Source organism: Stenella coeruleoalba, assembly GCF_951394435.1.
Source record: "Stenella coeruleoalba genome assembly, chromosome: 7".
In the NCBI taxonomy this organism is placed as follows: domain Eukaryota; kingdom Metazoa; phylum Chordata; class Mammalia; order Artiodactyla; family Delphinidae; genus Stenella; species Stenella coeruleoalba.
In genome coordinates this window covers 78670064-78697275 of record NC_137153.1, presented here as the reverse complement: position 1 = coordinate 78697275, position 27212 = coordinate 78670064, and the positions used below count along the sequence as shown (strand labels likewise).

Here is a 27212-nt window from a genome sequence, read left to right as displayed (position 1 = left end):
ACCTGCCTTTATAGACAAATTAAGACAAAGAGTGGAGAAAAGTTGGATAATTCAATCTCCCTTTCTCCCTTTATCTCACACATACAAATCCCATTATTCTTGTTTTCAGAAATTTGGGGTCTGAGTCTCCAAAAAACATTTCCTCAATTCTGATTTTCCATTTCCCCATGCAAACTCTGGCTCTTAAAAAAAAAAAAAAAAAGAACCAATTTATTCCAGAGATTCCTTCTCAGTGAGAGGTGAAAGGTTGCATTATAAGTTAGAATTCAAGTACATTTAAGGGCATTTTTTTCCTATGGATATTTTTTCTCAAATGATCCTCTGTCCCCTGTCTCCTCGCCATCCCAATTGTACAAGTGCCTTCCTTTCCTCTGCTCATCCTCTGTACCTGACTTAGTTAAGTCAAGAGTATTTCAGCTTTCTCTCAGGCTTTGGCTTTTACTAGCACTTATCTTCCTGCCCGAGGTCACTCACCTTATTCTTAATTTGCACAAACCTATTGTACTTGCATAGATTAGAATTTTGCTGGCTCCTTGAAATCTACTTTCTGTACCATTAAGTGTTTGTCTTTTAAGACTTTTTATTAGCCTCATTTGTTCTCCCTCTGAGCCTGAGCAAAGTAGATCAACTATTGAGGGAGCATTTTCAGTTGCTTTAGAGATTTTTAAGTTTGGTTCCCTGTGCTTTTTATAGAGGAGCCAATTAGCTTTTCAAACTTTTTATTTACACAGTTGTTAAAAGAAGAGATGGATGAGTAATTAACTTTAGAAATTGGCTCATCAGAAAATGGAAAGACTCAATGGCTATCTATATTGTCTTAAAAAATTCATTTTCCCCCAATAACCCGTGTGTGTGTGTGTGTGCACACCCACATGTTTGCAAACAGAAAGAAGAGATAGAGCAAATGTCAGTGAAGAAAGAACTTCTACTTTGTGTAAGGCACCATGATGATTGCTGTGGGATACACAATGAGAATTAAAAATAATCTGTACTTTCAGAGGCGTTTCCAGCATAACTTTGGAGGCAGTTATGTCCACAAACACTAAGAGGAAGCTGGGAAAAGGGGCTTGAGTCAAACTGCTGAGTGTAGGTTTCCACACACAGCAGCAGGGCAAGTGCCAAAGGTTTAGGAAACGAACCTGATTTCAAATCCCATGACCTTGAGGAAACTGTTAACATCTGCTGAGCCTCAGTTTGTACGTCTTTAGAGGTTAGCAGCACCTAGCTCCTGAGGTGGCTATAAGGAGTAGAGATAAAGTAGGTAATGTGCCTAGTGCATGGTAAAGGCTAAATAAATAGGAGTTATTATTATGGAAATAGCCAGCAGCTGCAAGTTTGCAAATCGAACTCTTTGCAACTGTACCTGGAATGCAAAATCAATAGTCCCTGCACCTAGATGTAAACCTATTTTTATTTCAAGAAGTTGGCTCCAAATCAAAATGCATTTTTCAGGGCAGGAGTCAACTCCAATGCTGTTTAAGCAGTGTGCGCCATGTTAGAGACTTTGAGGCCAGCAAGGTACACGAAAATAAGGGGTCAATTAAAACCCCTGTAGTTTAAAATCAGCTGGTTTAATCCGATGAGAGGAAGCTCAAGGATAGCTTTCCTTGTTCAAAAAGTTTTGACCTCTTGATACTTCATCCATACTCAGAAAACACTGCACCTTATTTAAAGGGTAGATCTACATGTGTTGCCATAAATGAATGTCCATGACATACAGACGTTTGTGTCAACTACAAATTGGCACTTGTCATCTACCTCTACAAGGATTAAATCATGAACTGCTGCAGCTGCTGACCTTCAACACCCCCTGAAAGGATTTCAGGGTGGAGATCAGGAGTGAGGCACTCTGTGCTCTGGAAAAAACTTGCAGAACAGGTCTTCAGAGAGAGATTTTCAGAAGATTTTATGAGCCCAATTCTTGCACCTCCTCTCATCTAGAAAAGCACTAAAATCCTTCATGGTGACATCTGCTCCTTCTGACTAGCAGTAACCTTCAAGAGACTAGCAGCATCCTTCTGCAAAACATATGTGCTTGACTGCATGTACTCCCCCTTCACCAAAATCACATATATACTGACCTTCCCCCCTACCTCTTTGGAGCAGTTTCTCAGAGATATCTGAAATTCTGTCTCCCATGCTATCATCTTCATTTTGCCCCAAATAAAACTTAACTCACAGCTCTCACTCTGTGCATTTTTTCAGTTGACATGTGAAAAATTATAGTGAACACCTGAAGTTTTTCTTTTACAAATCCATTCCCTCAGTTTCTGGTAATGGAAATATGTTTTGTCTAGAGACCATCTCTCGCCTTTGTCAATCAAGGTACCCTGGCCAAGAGGAAGGCTTGTGACTCAAACTGAGCAATCTGACACTTCCCTGGGAGTTTGAATCTCAAATGGTATTTACACAAGCACAAAAAGGGACAGAGCTGATGCAGGCTTACGACGTGGGTTCCTGTTACCACAATGCCCAGAACTACTCTGATTCTTGTCCTTTCCAAATATCCTTACCTAGCTCTTCAACCTTTTCTTCAATTCTTCCTTAAGGAAGAAATATGCTTTAGTACATCAATGGGCATTCTTTGTGTTCTCTACCTACAGATATAACATCTTAAAATTGTTTTCCAATAAATTGTTTTTCCTTTCAAGTTAGCAAGACTAGACTCCTGTGCTTTCAAACAAGAACCCTAAAATACAGTGATAATAAACATTGTGTTTGTTTCTATATGTATATTTTAAATTCATTTGCTCTACAAATTTTTGTACTAACATTTTCTTACAAGGTGTATTATTTTTGTAAGTAAAAAGCACTAATAAGTTAAAAAGAAATTTAGGTAACCAGGCGAGTCCTCTGTAAATAAACTTCACTTGAATCCTCTTTGCAAACTAGGAGCCATTTTCACTAGGAAACGGGGGCAGCAGCATTAACAGCAAACTGTTACAAGCACAGTGCCAGAGGGAGAGGTACTGAAAGGGGAGAAAGGACTGCAATGGGAAAGTTCAAGGGTACTAGCTGCCCCATGTTTTGTTATTACTTATGGTAAGGCCAATAGATCAGGAGACAACTGCTATTGAAAAGATGAATGTTATACTCACAGATCCCAAGAAGAGAGGGCACACCACATCATGGGGGACACAGAGGTAAGGACTGGGGTTGGTCAGGAAACAGACGGACAGAGTGAAACTGTGGGCAAGAGCCCTTATTGTGGTTTGCATTTGAAAGGCACACTTATGGATGAATTGTTTACTTTATCTAGGAATTCGCCAACCCTGGACGGCGCAGTCCCTCCAAGGTCAGCAAGATCCCAGATGTCAAAGCGTCAGAATTGAGAAGATAAAAGACATGGTTGATACACCTCACTTTCTAGATAAGACTCTTGAATAGCTACTCCTTCCACAATCCACGGAAGTTCAAAACCTTCTCTGGGAGTTCTGCAAATTTTCAAGAAAGCTAGCATTTCATTCTCAGGGTTATCCTGATCTCTGTGATTCTGCATTTTTGCATATATTTCTGTTTTATACCATAGAATCCCAATGTAGAATGCAGTTCTCTCTTCAGTTTCCAGGGGTGGGAGATGGAGAAGTGAATCACACTGAATATACTATGTGCCAAGAGGCAATCAGCTGTATGTTGGGAAATTTAAAGATAAATACGAGATGATTTAAGGAGCAAAATGTCCAGGAGAAGAGATAGATACATAAACAGGGCATAAGACAATGCTACATTGGAGGACTATAAAAAGTTAGAGCAATTTGTACACATAAACCCAGGCTTATCCCAAATATTTGGGGCTTAGAAAGAGTACAGATGGAGGCCCATGTAACATATGTCTAAGTGTTTAAAGATATATATCAAGGGCTTCCCTGGTGGCGCAGTGGTTGAGAGTCCGCCTGCCGATGCAGGGAACACGGGTTCGTGCCCTGGTCCGGGAAGATCCCACATGCTGCAGAGCAGCTGGGCCCGTGAGCCATGACCGCTCAGCCTGCACGTACAGAGCCTGTGCTCCGCAACGGGAGAGGCCACAACAGCTAGAGTCCCGCACACCGCAAAAAAAAAAAAAAGATATATATCAAGCTAACAGACTGCTAAATAGAACATGTTCTACTCTTCTTCTGTGATGAACAGAACTTCATAAAACCTGGAAGGCCAGGTCTGAGTTTGGAATTCTCAGAGTTCTGAGAACATGGCAGTACAGGGAAAGATGGCTCCTGGCTCCCAGCTTGTGGCCTTTGGCATTCTTCCCTCCTTTTCCTCCCCCTGCTTCCTTTCCATACTTGCTCACATACATGTGGACACACAGGTGGTGTATATAAGCTCCAGTCACAGCCTCCACAAACAGCTGTCCTTTGGTCACTACTTAGTCTAGAGTGTACCCACCAGGGGTGCCATTTTTGTCTTTAGGAGCAAAGACAGAGGGAACAGACTCACCCAGGCTCTGAAAGTAGGGTCAAAGCCATTTAAGCAGGAATTCCAAGGTCCTACATAACAGAGTCAGGTCAGACGGGAGTGCCTCTTGGGGCGGGCCAGGTACTTTTTGGCCTATAGTATGAGGCACAGCAGTCAAGGGCTACTGCGAGGTCTTCTGAGCATAATCTCCTTCTTGCCTGGGTTAAAATGCAGTATTGCTTAGCCTTTTTCATCACATTTTTCTCAAGGTGAATCATCTGAAAATGCATGCAGCATTCTAGCTTCAGATGCACTGGTTTGGGTCAAGCGTCGGAGAAGTGTGTTTACTTGATTTTCAGTCCCCACCTGATGAATTTTTGAAGAAATGTTATTTTGGGACTTGTGAAGCATTACGATTCTATTTTCCAATGGCTATATAGGCTAATAAGCTACCATCAGGAAAGAGAAAATAGGAAGAAATTCTTCTTTTTGGCTATAAATCCCAATTTAGAGTCTAAAGTATAATAGGACCATCTTCAAGGACAAAGGACCATGCGTTTCCAAGCATTTGTTTCAACCAGACGGTTTCCTATCCCTGGCTGTTTTCATTTACTGCCACCTGCAGGCCAGGCTTGTCCTGGATCAGTTTTCATCAGGGTCACAAGGAAATAACACAGCTCAAGTGGAGTTAAAGCAAGGTGATTGCTTCACTACAGGTGTGCTGCACCTGCTTTCTTGCCTCGCTTGTCTTCACCTCAGTTCCTGATTTTGCTTGGCTTTCTGCTTATTTTTCAATCTTTCTTTTTCTTCTCGCTCAGTGTCTACAGATCTTCCACTCGCTAATCATCCCCATCAGCTCCTGGCCACTTGCCATGTTTTGTTCTCTAGTATTTATGTCCTCCTGACTTCTGTTGGCTCCAAGCCGTGATATATTGCTGTCTTGCTCCCTAAGATTTTTGTGGTTTGTGATGACCTAAAGCAGTCTCATCACCCTACCCAATTCCCTGACCTACAGCCACCCTGACATTGACTAGTAGAGTGAAAGCAAAAACAGGCCATGCCTTGAAGCCAAATCCCCTCCTCCAGTCTTCATTTTCCTATATCATCGTAGCAGAGATGAGAGGATTTTACCTCTCACTTATTTCACTTTTTCCCCACTCAATCCTACAAAACCTATCTCAAACCCATAATACTGTGGACATAAATGTTATATAAGACTGTTCTATCTCCAAATCATGAACCTGGGCATATTACCCTTCGACTGTGACATTGTAGTTCCAACTATTCCCAATTTGGACTCATCAGAACCTCTGGTCTATTGACCTCTATATGCTAAGCAATCCTTCAGCCTGTTTAATTTCTTCACTTCCCTCCTTATCTAGTTTACATGGTATAATCATTCATTTCAAAATCACTTTCGTTCACACTGGTCAAAATGGCCAGCATTGAAAAGTCTATGAATAACAAATGCTGGAGAGGGTGTGCAGAAAAGAGAACCTTCCTACACTGCTGGTGGGAATGTAAATTGAAACAGCCACTAAGAAGAACAGTATGGAGGTTCCTTAAAAAATTAAAAATAGAGCTACCATATGATTCAGCAATTCCACTCCTGGGCATAGATCTAGAGAAAACTCTAATTCGAAAAGACACATGCAACCCAGTGTTCACTGCAGCACTATTTACAATAGCCAAGGCATGGAAGCAACTTAAATATCCATCGACAGAGGAATGGATAAAGATGTGGTACATATATACAATGGAATATTACTCAGCCAAAAAAAGAGCGAAATAATGCCATTCGCAGCAACGTGGATGGACCTAGAGATCATCATACTAAATAAAGTAAGCCTGACAGAGAAAGATCAGTATCATATGATATAGTTTTATGTGGAATCTTAAAAAAATGGTACAAATGAACTTACTTACAAAACAGAAATAGACTCACAGAGAAAACAAACTTATGGTTACCAAAGGGACGGGAGGAGGAGGGATAAATTAGGAACTTGGCATTAACAGATACACATTACTGTACATAAAATAAACAACAAGGAGCTACTATATACCACAGGGAACTATAGTCAGTATCTTACAGTAACTTATAATGGAAAATAACCTGAAAGAATTTGAATATATGTGTGTGTGTGTGTGTGTGTGTGTATATATAAAACTGAATTACTTAGCTGTACACCTGAAACATTGTAAATCAACTATATATCAATTAAAATTAATTAATTAACTAATTCTTTTAAAAAACACTCTCATTGATACCGCAAACTCCTTTGTCTTTGTATTTTGTCACATTTAGTCTGGGATCAACCCTGCTGCTGGGTTTTCTCTCTGGTAACACTTAAGCACCTAATAGTTTCTGGAGAAAAACACAATATGGCAAACTGTACCACTATAAATCCATAATCACTCACCTCAAGTGAGCTCTCAACACCGCCCATCAATCCTACTTGTTTCTCCTAGACAACTGGCCCTCTCACTTCTCCATGTCCCTCAAAACTGTGATGATCCCTGATCAGACTGCCCCTACTGGTATGAGCAACCATCTTCTTTTCCTTCGACCACAGAGAAAATTGAAGCTATCAGAAAAAAATGCCCTCAGGTTTCATTTACCAATTCCACAAATCTACCTATTGTTCTCAAGACAGTGCCCAATACATGGACATGTCCAGCCTCTCATCCAACAACCCCGCAACCTTTACGCTTCAGCCACACTGGCCTTCGAAAGGCCCTCTAACATCACGTCTGAAACTAGGGGAAGAATCATTCAAGTTATTGGATAAATTAAAATTTCCAAGCCCACTAGATAATACTTTAAGGGGAAGGGCTAGAAAGTGGTATACTTAACAAGAGCCTCAGGTCATTCTTTTTTTAATTTTGAATTTTTTTATACAGCAGGTCCTTATTACTCATCAATTTTATACACATCAGTGTATACATGTCAATCCCAATTGCCCAATTCATCACATCACCACCCCACACCCCCTCCGCTTTCCCCCACTGGTGTCCATACATTTGTTTTCTACATCTGTGTCTCAATTTCTGCCCTGCAAACCGGTTCAATTGTACCATTTTTCTAGGTTTCACATATATGCGTTAATATACGATATTTATTTTTCTTTCTGACTTACTTCACTCTGTATGACAGTCTCTCTAGATCCATCCACGTCTCAACAAATGACCCAATTTCTTTCCTTTTTATGGCTGAGTAATATTCCATTGTATATAGGTACCACATCTTTATCCATTCGTCTGTCAATGGGCAGTCAGGTTGCCTCCATGACCTGGCTATTGTAAATAGTGCTGCAATGAACATTGGGGTGCATGTGTCTTTTGGAATTGTGGTTTTCTCTGGGTATATGCCCAGTAGTGGGATTGCTGGATCATATGGTAATTCTGTTTTTAGTTTTTTAAGGAACCTCCATACTGTTCTCCATAGTGGCTGCATCAACTTATATTCCCACCAACAGTGTAAGAGGGTTCCCTTTTCTCCACACCCTCTCCAGCATTTGTTGTTTATACATTCTCTGATGATGCCCATTCTAACTGGTGTGAGGTGATACCTCATTGTAGTTTTGATTTGCATTTCTCTAATAATCAGTGATGTTGAGCAGCTCTTCATGTGCTTCTTGGCCATCTGTATGTCTTCTTTGGAGAAATGTCTATTTAGGTCTTCTGCCCATTTTTGGATTGGGTTGTTTTTTTAATATTGAGCTGCGTGAGATGTTTATATATTTTGGAGATTAATCCTTTGTCCGTTGATTCATTTGCAAATATTTTCTCCCATTCTGAGAGTTGTCTTTTTGTCTTGTTTATGTTTCCTTTGCTGTGTAAAAGCTTTGAAGTTTCATTAGGTCCCAGTTGTTTATTTTTGTTTTTATTTCCATTACTCTAGGAGGTGGATCAAAAAAGATCTTGCTGTGATTTATGTCAAAGAGTGTTCTTCCTATGTTTTCCTCTAAGACTTTTAGAGTGTCCGGTGTTACATTTAGGTCTCTAACCCATTTTGAGTTAATTTTTGTGTATGGTGTTAGGGAGTGTTCTAATTTCATTCATTTACATGTAGCTGTCCAGTTTTCCCAGCACCACTTATTGAAGACTCTTTTCTCCATTGTATATCCTTGCCCCCTTTGTCATAGATTAGTTGACCATAGGTGCGTGGGTTTATCTCTGGACTTTCTATCTTGTTCCATGGATCTATGTTTCTGTTTTTGTGCCAGTACCATATTGTCTTGAATACTGTAGATTTGTGGTATAGTCTGAAGTCAGGGAGTCTGATTCCTCCAGCTCTGTCTTTTTCCCTCAAGACTGCTTTGGCTATTCAGGGTCTTTTGTGTCTCCATACAAATTTTAATATTTTTTGTTCTAGTTCCATAAAAGATGCCATTGGTAAATTGATAGGGATTGCATTGAATATGTAGATTGCTTTGGGAAGTATAGTCATTTTCACAATATTGATTCTTCCAATCCAAGAACATGGTATATCTCTCCATCTGTTGGTATCATCTTTAATTTCTTCCATCAGTGTCTTATAGTTTTCTGCATATAGGTCTTTTGTCTCCTTAGGTAGGTTTATTCCTAGGTATTTTTTTGTTGTTGTTGCAATGGTAAATGGGAGTGTTTCCTTAATTTCTCTTTCAGATTTTTCATCATTAGTGTATAGGAATGCAAGAGATTTCTGTGCATTAATTTTGTATCCTGCAACTTTACCAAATTCATTCATCAGCTCTAGTAGTTTTCTGGTGGCATCTTTAGGATTCCCTATGTATAGTATCATGTCATCTGCAAACAGTGACATTTTTACTTCTTCTTTTCCAATTTGTATTCCTTTTATTTCTTTTTCTTCTCTGACTGCCGTGGCTAGTACGTCCAAAACTATGTTGAATAATAGTGGTGAGAGTGGACATCCTTGTCTTGTTCCTGATCTTAGAGAAAATGCTTTCAGTTTTTCACCATTGAGAATGATGTTTGCTGTGGGTTTGTCATGTATGGCCTTTATTATGTTGAGGTAGGTTCCCTCTATGCCCACTTTCTGGAGAGTTTTTATCATAAATGGGTGTTGAATTTTGTCAAAAGCTTTTTCTGCATCTATTGAGATGATCATATGGTTTTTATTCTTCAATTTGTTAATATGGTGTATCACATTGATTGATTTACGTATAATGAAGAATCCTTGCATCCCTGGGATAAATCCCACTTGATCATGGTGTATGATCCTTTTAATGTGTTGTTGGATTCTATTTTCTAGCATTTTTTTGAGGATTTTTGCATCTGTATTCATCAGTGATATTGGTCTGTAATTTTCTTTTTTTGTAGTATCTTTGTCTGGTTTTGGTATCAGGGTGATGGTGGTCTCATAGAATGGGTTTGGGAGTGTTCCTTCGTCTGCAATTTTTTGGAAGAGTTTAAGAAGGATGGGTGTTAGCTCTTCTCTAAATGTTTGATAGAATTCACCTGTGAAGCCATCTGTTCCTGGACTTTTGTTTGTTGGAAGATTTTAATCACAGTTTTAATTTAATTACTTGTGATTGGCCTGTTCATATTTCCTATTTCTTCCTCATTCAGTCTTGAAAGCTTATACCTTTCTAAGAATTTGTCCATTTCTTCCAGATTGTCCATTTTATTGGCATAGAGTTGCCTGTAGTAGTCTCTTAGGATGCTTTGTATTTTCACAGTGTCTGTTGTAACTTCTCCTTTTTCATTTCTAATTTTGTTGATTTGAGTCCTCTCCCTCTTTTCCTTCATGAGTCTGGCTAATGGTTTATCAATTTTGTTTATCTTCTCAAAGAACCAGCTTTTAGTTTTATTGATCCTTGCTATTGTTTTCTTTGTTTCTATTTCATTTATTTCTGCTCTGATATTTATGATTTCTTTCCTTCTGCTAACTTTAGGTTTTGTTTGTGCTTCTTTCTCTAGTTTCTTTAGGTGTAAGGTTAGATTTTTTATTTGAGATTTTTCTTATTTCTTGAGGTAGGCTTGTATAGCTATAAACTTCCCTCTTAGACCTGCTTTTGCTGCATCCCATAGGTTTTGGATCGTCATGTTTTCATTGCCATTTGCCTCTAGGTATTTTTTGATTTCCTCTTTGATTTCTTCAGTGATCTCTTGGTTATTTAGTAATGTATTGTTTAGTTTCCATGTGTTTGTGTTTTTTACATTTTTTTCCCTGTAATTCGTTTCTAATCTCATAGCGTTGTGGTCAGAAAAGATACTTGTTATGATTTCAGTTTTCTTAAATTTACTGTGGCTTGATTTGTGACCCAAGATGTGATCTATCCTGGAGAATGTTCCGTGCACACTTGAGAAGAAAGTGTAATCTGCTGTTTCTAGATGGAATGTCCTATTAATATCAATTAAATCTATCTAGTCTATTGTGTTATTTAAAGCTTCTGTTTCCTTATTTATTTTCATTTTGGATGATCTGTCCATTGGTGTAAGTGAGGCGTTAAAGTCCCCCACTATTATTGTGTTATTGTCAATTTCCTCTTTTAGAGCTGTTAGCAGTTGCATTATGTATTGAGGTGCTCCTATGTTGGGTACATATATATTTGTAATTGTTATATCTTCTTCTTGGCTTGATCCCTTGATTATTATGTACTGTCCTTCCTTGTCTCTTGTCACATTCTTTACAAAGTCTATTTTATCTGATATGAATATAGCTACTCCAGCTTTCTTTTGATTTCCATTTGCATGGAATATCTTTTTCCATCCCCTCACTTTCAGTCTGTATGTGTCCCTAGGTCTGAAGTGGGTCTCTTGTAGACAGCATATAGATGGGTCTTGTTTTTGTATCCATTCAGCAAGCCTGTGACTTTTGGTTGGAGCATTTAATCCAGTCACGTTTAAGGTAATTATTGATATGTATGTTCCTACGACCTTTTTCTTAATTGTTTTGGGTTTGTTTTTGTAGGTCCTTTTCTTCTCTTGTGTTTCCCACTTAGAGAAGTTCCTTTAGCATTTGTTGTAGAGCTGGTTTGGTGGTGCTGAATTCTCTTAGCTTTTGCTTGTCTGTAAAGCTTTTGATTTCTCCATTGAATCTGAATGAGATCCTTGCTGGGTAGAGTAACCTTGGTTGTAGTTTCTTCCCTTTCATCACTTTAAGTATACCATGCCACTCCCTTCAGGCCTGTAGAGTTTCTGCTGAGATATCAGCTGTTAACCTTATGGGAGTTCCCTTGTATGTTATTTGTCATTTTTCCCTTGCTGCTTTCAATAATTTTTCTTTGTGTTTAATTTTTACGAATTTGATGACTATTTGTCTCGGCATGTTTCTCCTTGGGTTTATCCTGTATGGGAGTCTCTGCGCTTCCTGGACTTGGGTGGCTATTTCCTTTCCCACGTTAGCGAAGTTTTCGACTATAATCTCTTCAAATATTTTCTCGGGTCCTTTCTCTCTGTCTTCTCCTGCTGGGACCCCTTTAATGCGAATGTTGTTGCGTTTAATGTTGTCCCAGAGGTCTCTTAGGCTGTCTTCATTTCTTTTCATTCTTTGTTCTTTATTCTGTTCCACAGCAGTGAATCCCACCATTCTGTCTTCCAGGTCACTTATCTGTTCTTCTGCCTCAGTTATTCTGCTATTGATTTCTTCTAGTGTAGTTTTCCTTTCAGTTATTGTATTGTTCATCTCTGTTTGTTTGCTTTTTAATTCTTCTAGGTCTTTGTTAAACATTTCTTGCATCTTCTCGATCTTTGCCTCCATTCTTTTTCCGAGGTCCTGGATCATCCTCACTATCATTATTCTGAATTCTTTTTCTGGAAGGTTGCCTATCTCCACTTCATTTAGTTGTTTTTCTGGGGTTTTATCTTGTTCCTTCATCTGGTACATAGCCCTCTGCCTTTTCATCTTGTCTATCTTTCTGTGAATGTGGTGTTTTGTTCCACAGGCTCTAGCATTGTAGTTCTTCTTGCTTCTGCTGTCTGCCCTCTGGTGGATGAAGCTATCTAAGAGGCTTGTGCAAGTTTCCTGATGGGAGGGACTGGTGAGTAGAGCTGACTGTTGCTCTGGTGGGCAGAGCTCAGTAAAATTTTAAACAGCTTCACTGCTGATGGGATGGGTGGGGCTGTGTTCCCTTTCTGTAGGTTGTTTGGCCTGAGGCAACCCAACACTGGAGCCTACTTGGGCTCTTTTGTGGGGCTAATGGCAGACTCTGGGAGGGCTCATGCCAAGGAGTACTTCCCAGAACTTCTGCTGCCAGTGTTCTTGTCCGCACGGTGAGCCACAGCCTCCCCCCCGCCTCTGCAGGAGACCCTCCAACACTAACAGGTAGGTCTCGTTCAGTCTCCCCTGGGGTCACTGCGCCTTCCCCTGGGTCCCGATGCGCACACTACTTTGTGTGTGCCCTCCAAGAGTGGAGTCTCTGTTTCCCCCTGTCCTGTCGAAGTCCTGCAGTCAAATCCCACTAGCCTTCAAAGTCTGATTCTCTAGGAATTCCTCCTCCCGTTGCCAGACCCCCAGGTTGGGAAGCCTGATGTGGGGCTCAGAACCTTCACTCCAGTGGGTGGACTTCTGTGGTATAAGTGTTCTCCAGTCTGTGAGTCACCCACCCACCAGTTACGGGATTTGATTTTACTGTGGTTGTGCCCCTCCTTCCCTCTCATTGTGGCTTCTCCTTTGTCTTTGGATGTGGGGTGTCTTTTTTGGGGTGTTAGAGTGTCTTCCTATCGATGACTGTCCAGCAGCTAGTTGTTATTCTGGTGTTCTCACAAGAGGGAGGGACAGAATGTCCTTCTACTCCGTCATCTTAGTTCCTAATCCCCAGGTCATTCTTACTAGCAGGAAAGTTTGGGAAAAACATGCCAGGATCCCTCCTTCCACAGGACTTTCCAAATGCTCTTCATTCTTCTTGGAAGTCTCCTCCTCCCTTCCCCTTCCCGCCATACCAGATTTACTCATCTCCCAACTTTCTACTCGGGCATGACATCAGCAGGAAAGCCTTTCTTCACAACCCCACCCCACCAACACCATGTTCAGGAAGTCTCCTTTGCCCTATGCTCTAATAGGACCACATTTCTTCCTTTCAACATACTCATCCAAGTTTAACATCATGCACTCACTGTGTGATTACTTGGTCATTGTCCCTCCTCTCTCTCTACCAGATTGTGATATTAGGTGCCATGTCTGTTGTCATTTATCATTGTTCCTACAATGTCTAGGCAGTAACTTGGTATCCATGAGAATTCCTCAATAATAATTAATACCTGAATGAATGTGGAATGAATTAATGAATGAATTGACTCTTAAAATTGACAGGAGATTTTGGAGGTTAACAAATTATAAACTTGACAGAGTTATTTAGCCTCTACCTGGATATTTTTAGTGCTGGGCAATCTGTTCCACTGCTGGATAGTGTTAGAAAATCCATTTTTCTATTAAATTCAAAACTGCCCCCTTGTACCTTCCTACCAATGCTTACAGTTCAGCCTTGTTGGAAACACAATCAGCCTGTTTCCCCTTAATGATATTCCCTTCTAATATTTGAATACTTTAAGCATGTGTCCCCTCTCTTTTCTTCTCCAACGTGAGTAAACACATTTGCTTGATTTGACATAGTTCTCAGACTTAACTATCCCCTCCTCAGTTTGAGCACACTCTAATGAACACAGAAATAAGACAGAAACGACAGAGCCATGAAACTCTCACGTCTTCAGCACAGTAGCTTTAAATCATTACTTTGAGAAGATGAAATTGTTTTCTTCCTTCTACCAGTTACAGTCTAAATTACAAAGTCATTGAACAACTAAACAGCAATATCTCCAAGAAGGATTGTACCTACCAGGCAATGAATCCACAGGGCACACGGGATTTATTACAAGTGCTTTTATTGGAGCAATTTGTTGACAAATGCCCAAGAAGGAGTATAGAGTGATCAGTAATAATAAAACCTTATGGAGATCATTTCCCCAAATGCCGTCTGGGAGAGAAACTGATCCAGATTCCTTAACCAAAGGTAGGTTTTCTGTACATTTCCACTGGCAGTTTTTATATGTCATCTCTGGAGAAATTTCAGGTGTTTCAAATCTAAACCTATATCAAAGCTGTTATTTATAAAAATAGCAAAAGAGTTCTATTTATCTCTATTCACTAATCCTAGCCAGCAGCTGAAAAGAATTGGGAGTTTAAATCCTATTACTCTCTCATAGCCCCTATCCCCCAGGCTACAATGTCAAACTGATACAATTACTTGTGGAGTGAGTGAGGAGGCTGTCACGCTGACCAACTGTTTCCACTGCTCAGGAGAAGGAGACAGGAGAATTACATGTCCTTCTCATAGCTGGAAACCTTTCCAAGGGTCACTTTTACAGGTTGCCCCAAAAACCAGAGGCAGAAGGACCATGTCACTGCTTGGCTTTGGGCCCAGGAGGTCAAGTGTCACTTAAGACAGAGTATTAAGAGCTACTTAAGAGTGTGTTTTAAGACAGTGATGCTTAACTTACAGTGAAATATGGCAGTAAATGACAGCCTGCAATTTGTACATAATCAAATTGCTCATGGGGTCAGGACAATGCAGGATAATACTGACCCAGTATTTTTAAGCTGAGAAAATTAGGGACAGAGCTGAGACACTGGCTATAGGAATAAAACGAAAGTATTTATAATAAAAAGAATCCACAATCAGAATTGAAAAATATTGGAATTGGAAATACTTGATATCTATCTATCTATCTAATCTATCTTGCTTTTTATTTAGAAAATTTTAAACATTTACATAATTAAAAAGTCAAAACTAAATACAAAGTTATTTTCAAAGAGTTCCCACTTTTATCCCATTTCCATCCCTGTATGCCTACTCACCTCCCATAATCATTTTCATTTGTTTCTGTTTATACTTCTGTGTAACCTCTTACCAAAAAATTATACATATATATATATACATATAAAATTTATATTTCACTTATCAATATATCCTGGAAATCACTATCACTTCATTATTTTTCACAGCTGCACAACTGCATGGTACTACGTTGTGTGAAACTACCATAGTTTATTCAATTAGTTTCTTAAGAATGAACATTTATGTTGTTTCCAATATTTTGTTTATACAAATAATGCCACAGTGATGAATCTTCTGCATGTGTTTTCATTTTTGTTTTTCATGTTTGTGGAGTGTATCTTCTGGGTAAAATTCCCAGCAGAGAAGTGCTTTGTAAAAAGGCAAAAAAAAAAAAAAGGTATAGATGATCTTATTTGCAAAGCAGAAATAGAGACACAGACGTAGAGAACAAACATGGATACCAAGGGGGAAGGTGGGGGGGGTGGGGATGATTGGGAGATTGGGACTGACATATATACACTATTGATACTATGCATAAAATAGATAACTAATGAGAACCTACTGTATCGCACAGGGAACTCTACTCAATGCTCTGCGGTGACCTAAGTGGGAAGGAAATCCAAAAAAGAGCAGATATATGTATACTTATAGCTCATTCACTTTGCTGTGCAGTAGAAACTAACACAACATTGTAAAGCAACTATACTCCAATAAAAATTTAAAAAAATAAATAAAAAGGCAAATGCATGAGAAGTTGTGTTAGGTATTGCCAAATTTTTCTCCATGAGGTTGCACCACTTTGCACTCGAGAGAGGAAATGGTTTTGAGTGGCTGAGTGTGGGAAGGAGGCAAAGGAAGAGAACTCTTTTCTAATGTCCCTACAAACCTCTTTGCCCTGTCCAGGCTTGCCCTGTGATTAAACCTCTATTGTCAAGAATGTTTTCCCCTAAATTTGACGTTTTACATTAGGAAGCCACTGATAACTAGACCTGAAAAACTGGTGAGCCCACCACTGTTCTACACTCCCAGGACTCTTCTCTCCAACTGCAGCCTCTTCCCAGGCTAGGCCAACACAGAGACGAGGAAAAGCTCCTTAGAGCCATCGCCATCATGAATACCTATCTTTACTGGCCAGTCACTACATGCCACACCCTGTGCTAAGCCCTCTGTTTGTGCTCCAGACTCTAACCTTCCTCTGCTTCTCAAGGACTTTCCTTTCCCTCAGTTCCGTCTTTTATGTTTTATAACAGCAACTTCTGCACCACGACTCTGCCACCCACACTCCTACTCCACTGGCTATTTACTATCAATTCTATACAACACCTCCATCTTTAAAAAGGAAAATAAAACCCCCTGGAGCCTTATCTGTCTCAAGTTACTATTTTTTGCTCTCTTCTTGGCCCAATTTTCCAGAAGTGTTATCTCCACTCCCTCATCCCCTACAGCACAACTTAATCCACTGCAGAATGGATTCCTCCTCCAATATGTCACTCAATCTTCTCTGACCAGCAAACATCACGTTGCCTGTTCCTGTGGATGTTTTTCTCTCATCTCCATTATTCTTTGGCAATTTTCAACACTTCTGAGCCCCTTCATTCTTGAACTGCTCCTCTTTGGTAGCTTCTAACAGCACAATGTCTTTATGCCCTCTTCCCTCTTTGACTGTTTTTGATAGTTTTTCCTATGGGACCTGTTCTTATGATTTCCAAATAGGCGAGTTCCTTAGAGCTCAGAACCATTTTTGTCTCTCCGCTCTCTAGTGATCATTTTTGTCTCTCCGCTCTCTAGTGAGCTCATCTACTCTTGAGGTCTTTCCTCATGATGTGCCCATATTTACTTTTCTCCATCCCAGTCCTCTTCTACGAGCTTTAGACTCACATATCTTATTGATGACTTGCCAGCTCTACTCTGTCTCTTTAGCAGCATCTCAATACAGCATGTCCAAAATGGAACTCCTGATTCTCCTCCCTAAACCTATGTCCCCAACACTAGGGGACAGCCTTAATTTTGCCATTTTCTTAAATTCCCACATGAAATTCATGAGCAAATCTGATTGTTCTGCCTTAAATTGTTTCTGCAATAGGTTGCATCTCCCCACTTCCCCTGCCTCTCCTGGAGGCCATCTGGCATGATCTCTTGCCTGAACTACTGCAACATGCCTAGTCCTCCCTCCTTCACTGCTGCCCCTCAGTCCATGCTCCACCAAACAGCCAGAAAGATGTTAAATATAAATTAGGTCAAGTGACTGTTCATATCTTGCCATTACTATCATCAAGTCATATGACTATCATTACTATCAGTAGCTTCCCCCCTCCAACCCCCCACCCCTGCCGGTACGCTGGCCTCTTACTGCTGTGGCCTCTCCCGCTGCGGAGCACAGGCTCCGGACGCGCAGGCTCAGCGGCCATGGCTCACGGGGCCAGCTGCTCTGCGGCATGTGGGATCTTCCCGGACCGGGACACGAACCCGTGTCCCCTGCATCGGCAGGCGGACTCTCAACCACTGCGCCACCAGGGAAACCCTATCAGTAGCTTTTAATTCAACTCAGAATAAGCAAACTCTTAAGGCCTTTGCATGTCTGGCCTTTGAATATTTCTCCAATGGTCATCTCATCCTACTTCTACCAGCTACATTGATTTTCTTTTTGTTACTCAGATGCACTTAGGTTCTTCTCTTCCACTCTACATAGTTAGTTTCTTATTCTCCTTTAAGAGTCAGCATAAATGCCACTTTTATAAGGAAGGCTTCTCTGACCTCCTTATAAAGGACATAGCTCCTGCCTTGTCCTCTCACTTTCATGTTTGTTTCCATCATAGTACCTATTGCTGTTTGCTGAGGCTTTTTGGCCACCTGCCTCCACTCTACGAATATCTTCTGATGTATCCCCAGCACCCACCACATTGCCTGATAAATGGTAGGCACTCAATAAAACTTGTTGAATGAATGAATGAATTAATGGATGAATGTAAACTCTACAAGAGCAGGGACCATTTCCGCCACATCCACACCAGTGCCCTCACTGCCTTGCACAAAAGAGAAACTCAATAAATATGTGCTGAAATAATTATTTAACCCCTATCTTAGAGCCAAGCAAACTGAGATTTACAGAGTTTAAGCAACCTCTCCCTGATCACACAGGGAGTAAAGAGACAAAGCCAGGACTTAAACCCGAATGTCTGACAACTCAATCCTTGAAATGTTAGCGCTGGAAGGGACTTTGGAGAGTATCTTGTCTAACAGCTTGATTTTACAACTGAAGAAAATGAAGTTCAGGATGGTTTACAAGAAAATGAATAACCCTACATTTCTGTGGGTTTCACTTTATTTAAACTGCTGGTGAAAAGTGACTTATATTGCAGGAAGACAAATCATTCTTATTTACACTCAAAATGTCAAATCCCATTTGCACTCAGAATACCATCACCTTGCAAAAGCTCTATCAACTTAACCTGCACAGAAAATAAAAGCTAAAAGCAGAATATGAGGAGACCTGGAATATTAAATCCACTGTCTTTTCTCTGCAGCCTTGATCAAACACCCTGATTTGTTGCAACCATTCCAAGATGGAAGTGTTTTGAATTCTAAAATAGCTTAGCACCAAATGTGTCATAATTATCTGAAACTATATTTAGAATGACGAAGTTTGCCATGAAATCTAAAATATGCTTCAAATGTCAGTCTTATTTTTAATTAATATGCCAATCCACCTTTGCAATAATCAAGCTTTACAGGCTCCCAGTGTTGGATAACTTGGATGCTAGCTGTGTGTGTCTTTTTAATCTCACAATTATGATAATGTAGTTCTCACACAGATCCTTCCTTCTCCTACAGATTGTCAAAGGAAATGTGATTTCATCCCAGTGGTATATTTTGTCTAGAAAACCAATGATTTGAAATGAAGTGTCTTGTCGTACTGGCCACAAGTTAACAAAATCATTTTAACAGCACCACATTTACCATTCTTATGATCTGAAATTTGTTGTAAGAGGGCAATATGTTACAGTGCTTTAGTCCACCTCTTTCTTTCTATTTAAATTCTAGGGTAATAGAAATGGAAGCCCCAGATTTTAAACAAATATGCATTTTATTTTTTAAAGTGGATAATGAGTTTTAAAACATTGGCCAAATATAAAATGCTTCACTCATTTCATACTCTTTAGGTATCTTCTGTGTTTTCCACTGAATTTTTAATATTTAATATTTGATAGAAAAAATGTTAAATAGTCATGTGGAGCCCCATAACACTCCTGTTACCTTCTCAAATTGCACTGTATGAACAGAAAGCTTATCTGCTGATATTGACTTTCGTACCTTTACAGACTCATTTGGTGCGAGAGACAACAATTTGCTGGGGGTTTCACACACAATACGTGTGAACTGAACTGGTGTCTTGAGACTTTTCTGCCATTGCAAATAGTAAGATATCAGTTGTAGACTAAGTAAGGTTGCCACGAGAAACAAGAAAAGTACACAACTGAGAGTGTTTAGAAACTTTTCTTAGCAACTTGACATAGTAGTTTTGTTTCACCTATAAAAACTTAGGCGTGTATTTTGTGTATTTTTGTTTACTAGTAATTTACTTTTATTGTATCTTAAAACGGTACTCCTCAACAGTTTGGAAATTCAAAAACTGCTACTTCCCCAGTGATGGTTTGAAAATCACTGTCACAGACAAATGTCTTAGTTTACTTGTTACAAAGAACCATGTCACTAGGAATAGAGACTACAAACAAACCCCAAAAAACCTTCAGTGCGTGTGAGAAGCCATTGGTGTATGTTGTCAGCTCAATGATACTCACTTGGTTCTTGCTCAGCTGACCTGAAATAAAACAGGCAACCTTCGGACTCAGGTCTCCTGTAGCATCACGGTGTTGCCAAGAACAGGAACTCCAAGCAGTCATTTGGTAACAATCCTCATGATTATAAAGCTGAAAGGCATTGTTCTGTCCTCAGGTCATAATGTAGACTTCAGATCTCTCATCTGATGTGGCTGAATATCTGTTCACCCTTTATGACCTTTAAGGAGACAATAACACAGTCTGTATTAGAAGAGTATAGAATGCTTTTAAATACTTTTAAAAGCACCTGTTGGGGTGTTTACTTATAAATTTATCAGTAAATATCCAATGCATACACCTCATATGTGCCAGATGAGACACTAGGTGCAAAAACCTTGCCCTCCTGGACCCTGCTGTCTAATAGAGAAATCAGATACTAAGCAAGCAATTACATAAATAAATTGAAGATTAAAACTGTGATAAATGCTGTGCAAATTTTAGAGAAATTATACTATGAAATTTATAGCAGATGGAATCTGACCTTTAAAGGATTGGGAAAGACTTGCCCAGAGGATACGTTCTTTAGCTGGGACCTGAGGAAGACTAGGAAAGCAGTGAAGAGTGACAGGGAGAGCTGTCCAGGCAGAGGAAAACTAGGTCACTTCTTGCTTCCGTAGAGCCTGTTTTATTATGTGTGTATTCACTTCTTAATGGAAAACACTGGACCCACATAATTATACAGTTGAACCCTGAACAACACAGGTTTGAACTGCATGGGGCCACTTATACGTGGATTTTTTTCAATAGTAAATACTATCGCACTACTACACTACACTATGATCTAAGGTTGGTTGAATCCACGGATACAGAGGAACCTCCAATAGAGAGGGCCAATGACGATAAGTTAAACGTGGACTCTTTTGACTGCGTGGAGAGTGGATGCCCCTAACTCCATGTTGTTCAAGGATCAACTGTACTTTAAACATTAAAATCTTGCTCTTAGCTTCCACATATCCCCTGAACTCTTTTTCTGATATTTCCCCCATCAACGTCCGTCCAGCCCTAAAATGCTACTTAGAGTAGTGCTATACCAGCAAGCATGGGCAGGACTAGGGTTTTCCTTTCATCTATACAGCTTCTAAAACCTGTGCTTCCACAAACTCTCTTTGCTCCAGCTTTCAGTCGCTGCCTCTCAAATCCCTGCCCCCAGTAAGATTCATAATGTGCAATGAACTTCAGCCTGACAGTTCCCATATCTCAAGCTCTTGCTCCATTTGGCCTGGGTGGGATCATTTCTAGTTACAGAGGGGGATCACATGACCCAGGCTAGGCCATTTGAGCAGTGCACTTTCCTGATGCATTGTGGCAGGCTTATGAGAACCAACAAAAAAGATGAACGTTTCCAATACAGTAGAAAAATGTATGAGAGATGGAGAGAAACAATTTTTGATTATGTTGTTTCAATCTCCTACACAGACTTTCTTTTTTCTTGAAATATATTTGACACATAATGTTGTAAAAATTTAAGATATACAACATGTTGATACAATACATTTATATATTGTAGCATGATTGCCATCGTAGTGATAATTACCACCTCCATCACATCACATAATTATCGTTTCTTTTTAGTGGTTGGAATAATTATGATCTAGTATCTTAGAAAGTTTGATGATTATAATATAATACTGTGGTCTATATTTACTATACTGCACATTAGATCTCTAGGACTTATTTATTACTAGTTGCAATTTGTACCCTTAAACAATACCTCTCATATCCCCCCTCCCAGCCCCTGGTAACCACCATTTTACTCTCTATTTTTACAAGTTTGGCTTTTTTAGATTCCACATATAAGTGATATTATACAGTATTTGCCATTCTTTGCCTGATTTATCTCACTTAGCCTAATGTCCTCAAAGTCCATCCATGTTGCAAATGGCAGGATGTCCTTTAATACAGACTTTCTCGAAGGCAGATGTATCCCTGGAATTTTTCATTAAATGAGATAATGACTCTCCTCCCCTTTTTTTTTTCTTAGTGAGTTTTCAGGTTAGGTTTTCTTTCATTTGCAAATCAGAGTCCGAACTTTCATGTATCTATAGCCTATGTCAGTCTTCTGATTCAGGTATTAGCAGCAGGCGTGTGAAAAGCAATGACCAAAGTCCTGAAGTGTCCAACAGAAGGCTATCACACTTCAGGAACAGTGAGGTGTCAATTCACTCCAGCCAAAGGCTACCAGGTACACATCCGTGGATGAACAAGTGGGGGGTTTATTAGCAAAGGAGAACACCCACCACAAGGAACTGTGGGTATCTCAATAAGAGAGTATTAGAAAGGACTTATGGTATTTTGAGGCAGGGTCTAAGGAAGTAGGGGCTCTCTCTGGATTGAAGGCTGTCTGAAACAATTCTCAATTGGCAACAATTCTCAATAAATTGTACCTATAAATAAGGCAGACTAGAGTGAGCTGTAATTGGAAAAGAAGTAGCAGTCCTTCATATTAGCCAAGAAAGGGGATGTTTGGTACTCTGTGGATTACACGGTGATTTTTTTTCTCTCTGTGCTCAACAAAGTTATGAAGTGGGCTCAAGTTTTCTCATTTTATCACGAGCTGAGAGCGCTCTTGCCTGATGCTTGTGTTCTGTGAGATTGTTTATGTCCAACAGGAGAATAGCATGTCCAGCTGTGAGCACCAGCCCAGCTTCTAACAACACTGAGGACTGGCTGTGAGTATCAGACCAGCTCCTGGATGCCAGGGTCTGCTGTTCTTCTCTTTCTTGTAAGGTAAGAGACGCAGAATCACAGTGTAAGGCGTCTAGACCCCTTTTAGGTTGAAGTCGGCACTTCTGTTCCCAGAAGCCACTCTTTGCACAGGCAGAATAGGAAGCTTTCCTCCTCATTTTGTTTGCAGAGGGCTAAGAAGGATTTGGTAAAACACCTCAATTTTTCTGCGGCTGAATAATAATGACAGAATTCCCATTAACAAGGATCAAATTTTCTCACTGCTTAATGAGAGAAATGTCATAAAATTCAAATTCCCCCAGTAAAGGCAACACGTTATTTAACTCTGTCATCTCCCAGTAAAGAGATGGCGACCCACAAGACAGACAGCATTTTGATGATTACTCCAGAAGGAAGTATGAAGGAATCTCATTCCTTGACTCAGCATAGCATGCATGGAGGAGTCCTAAGTTCTTCTTTCCCACACAGGGGGTGACCTCATTTCCCTTGATGATTCCCCATTCTTCTCTCCCACCTACCACACAAGGGACCACCAGGAGGTTAAAGACAGAGAGAAAGGGCAGTTTTAAGCCCAGAGTAGCTCACCTAGGAACCAGGAGGCCGAGCTTCCACCTCAAGGAAATGTAGCTCCGTGCTTCGTTACCTGCACTGCAGAGCTGTCAGCAAATGCAACAGGTTTGCCAAACCCAGTCTTTCTCCCACAAAGTTTAGGGGCCTGTACAGCTACTCCTGTATATATTGCAAACATATCTCTTTAACTTCCACTAAGTACTTTGACTTCTTTCCTTCCTGCTGTAGAACACATCATAATGCCACAGTAATTTCCCTTCTGAATAGTCCTTTGCCCTCAATAATGACATCAGGCCAGAACACATGGGAAAGTATTGGAATAATTTGATTTCTACCAGAAGGTTCTATCCCTCTCCTGTCACCTCTCATTTTCCTTCTGCTCCTGAAACAGGTTATCAACCTTTCTTAGCCATATTTCTTCCCACTTACCCTACGCAGAAAAGACTGGGGTTGGAAGACCCAAGTGTGATTTATTTTCTTTCTTTTATTGCCAGAAAGATCTATTCATACTGTATGACCCATTTCATCCTCTTTAATCTTTCTTTCTAATTAGTCTCCACACACTGGAAAGTAAAGGATTCACTCATTCATTTATTCATTCAACAACAAACATTTATTGCTAGGCACTCAGTGAATGAGACTGATATCAGATAGTTTCTTGATAAATAAAGGGAATAGAAAGGCGTCTGTGAGCCCTGGACATAACAGGTGGTGGGTTGGAGGTCCTCATGAGGGAGACAAGGGGCAAAGAAAGGAGATTATTGTCTTTCATTACCTTCCCAATCATGCCCTTTTGGGATGCTCAGTCCCAGCACTTCCAGTCGCGTCACTGTGAGCCAGTGAATGCAAAACTTTTAGGGAAGAGACTTAACTCATGATCCTTAGGATATGAAGACTCTGGTTCCAGCCACTACTGAAGTGACCTGGAGAATTTCCACATTTTCATTTGAGAACATGGGACAGTTAATGTGCTACTGCGGAAATCAAAACTAAACACTAAAAAATGCAGCTCTGAAATAGTGTAGTCCAAGAAACTCTGAGGTTTGGACTGAGATATGTTTGTTGTAGGATAAGAATAGGTATGTTAATCTCATGCAATTTTATCCTTTGGGTTTCTCTGGCATTTTTAAGTGAAGTGATCTTATTTTCAATAACCTTAATAAAATGTGAGTTTGAGAGAAGCATAAAAAAATCCGTATTTCATCCCAGGTCAGTGTTCTGCTCTATTTTAATTTTTAAGGCAGTGTGAAGAAAAGAGGTTCAAAAAATAAAACAAAGAACGTTTCTGCTAATGGTGAAAACTGATGTGCAGTGGGGTATGTATTTTGAAGCACATGAACTTCCAACATAAATGAGATTTTTGTAGCTTGCCCCTAGGTAGTAAAAAGGTTACTGTAAAAATTGTTTAAGCTGTCCTCAAAATTATAATATATTTAGAAAGAAAAAATGAAACTTGTACTATAAACTTTTGGGGGCTCAGTTGTTGGTATGTGATCATATGTGTGCTTTTTTTCAGTTTTATATTCTTTATTTATACAGAAAATTATAGCATTGTAGGTATCTGAAAGGGAGAAACCACAGAGAGCTACAGTAAGAAATACCCAGCTATGTAAATCAGTTTCAATCTGCCTCTTGCCTATATCTGCCACATTTTAGTCTGCCCGTGTTTCTGCTATTCATCTACTGTTGGGGAAAACTCCCACTGGTATCTTACACAATGTCCACAGGTATTATAAATATCCTTTCATTTTTCTCCACTGAGGGATAAAGCACGGGGTCAATTCAAAGTCAATCTGAAATTTTTAAGGCAGGCATGTATATCATTTGCATACAGAGCAGCACGCTGTCCTTTACTTAGGGAAAGATTTACAGATACTTTAAAATCAGGCCTAATCTATAAAACAAACAAGCACAAAGCTAAAAGTAAGCCGAGAGAAAGAAACACAGAGAGAGAGGACAGATCAAATTGTAACAGCTTTGAATGTTTGTCACAGAAGAAAATTCTTTCTGTAAGTTGCTTTTGGTTGAGAATCCAAAAGCCCCAAGTGAACTAAATTGGGGACCATGATGTGGGAGTGCTCAGGAGTGACTCTGAGCTGCTTGGCATCATTTAATTGTAACTTAAGTTACCACCATAAAATGTAGGTTTCAGGAACTGATTGGTTGGGAGGTTTTGTTGTTGTTACTTAAATAAAATCTTTTCAATTATCTTTGGCTGGATCATTGCACATTTGCAGCTTGTTTCGCTCAAACAGAACTTATCTGTAAATGTCATCCTCTGAAAGTCATTCTTCTTCTGCTCACCCTGAGGAAAAATTACAGTATCCTAGGAGAAGCCAGAGCAGATGACCAGGACACTGGCGCATGCCCTGCTCCCAGGACTCAGTCATGAAGATCACTCTCTCAGACCCCCTAAGGGAGCTGCCTGCTTGGCCAGAAATCAGAATGAAAGAGCTACGAAAACAAACCACAGTTAGTCAAAGTGAGTCAGTGGCTGAGTGAACACAGTTTTGGTGCCGCCGGACCCTGGAGACACCAGAACTGGCTGTTACTCTCCCCAGGACTTTCTCTACCTGCATCCTCACCCCTCAGTCCACCAATGGCCATGCTGAGGTTGAGCCTTTTACTCTTCTCAGGACATTTCATGGCCTCTCACACTAGTCCTGATTTAAACCCATTTTGCAAAAAGAATCAGCTTTTCACAACTTCTAAGGCCTCGGCCTAAAGGGTAAACTCCTAGAAGCAAACGATTAGTCTTTTAACAACTACCAAAAAATACTTTAAAAAAAAAGTTGTCATTATAAATGACAAAAAATATACAATTATTACAATCACCAAAAAACCTCCCATAATTACATAATTACAAAAAAAAAAAAACAAAAAACAAAAAAAGGAAAAGAGCCCTGACAGTTTGGTTTCATACTGGTAGGCATGAGGGAGTCTTCCTAACATCCTCCAAACATTATCTGGGGCATTGTTTCCGAAACATGCTCTGGAAGTGCTGTTTTCCTTGAGCTGTTAGTAGGTGTTTCACACACACACACACACACACACGCACACACGCACACGCGCACACACACACACGCACACACACACACACGTGCACACACACACATACACAGGCACAAAGTTTAAAAGTCTAGGGGAAAGAGAATTTCCATGAGGTGTCAATATGTTTATGTGAACTCTGGATCTCTAAAATACAAATAGTATATATAATACATCATTTCCCAAACCTATTTGTCCACAGAAATCTTTTCTGAAGCATACGCCTACACATAAGCCTTTTCTCTTTGGCCACATCAACTCAGCCATGAGATAATCGGGTGCAAGTACGTTTTCAGCATCACTGCTTTAATTTTTCAAGACACTTCCTTGAACACCACATCACATGCCCTTCCATTCCTACCTCTTGTCCATCATCCTCCTAATCCCACTCGAATCATTTCAGCTGGCTCCCTCTGTTTTCGAGACTTCACTCAGGCATGTTCTCTTCAAGAAGTTTCTCTGACTTTTCACAGTTTCCACCCTGTATTAGTTTATAGGCTACTGTAATAAATGACCAACAACTGAGTGGCTTATAACAACATAAATATTTTATTTTTTTTTGCGGTACGCGGGCCTCTCACTCTTGTGGCCTCTCCCATTGCGGAGCACAGGCTCCGGACGCGCAGGCCCAGCGGCCATGGCTCACGGGCCCAGCCGCTCCGCGGCATGTGGGATCTTCCCAGACCGGGGCACGAACCCGCGTCCCCTGCATCGGCAGGCGGACTCCCAACCACTGCGCCACCAGGGAAGCCCGACAACAGAAATGTATTCCCACATGATTCTAGACGTCAGAAGTCTGAAATCACGGTGTTGGTGGAACCACACTCCCTCTGAAGGCACCAGGGGAGAGGCCTGTCTTGGCTCTGCCAGCTTGGTGGCTGTAAGCATTCCTTAGCTTTTGGCA

General features: G+C 40.2%; 1 long non-coding RNA gene across 2 annotated transcripts in view; it reads right to left on the bottom strand.

The window, feature by feature from the left end:
• Positions 1 to 27212, bottom strand: part of LOC307188971 — a 363612-nt gene that overhangs the window by 164398 nt on the left and 172002 nt on the right. For both annotated transcript variants that reach the window (XR_013829086.1, XR_013829087.1), the window contains exon 3: positions 19967 to 20183. This is a non-coding gene — a long non-coding RNA (uncharacterized lncRNA). The remainder of the gene's footprint in view (positions 1 to 19966; positions 20184 to 27212) is intronic.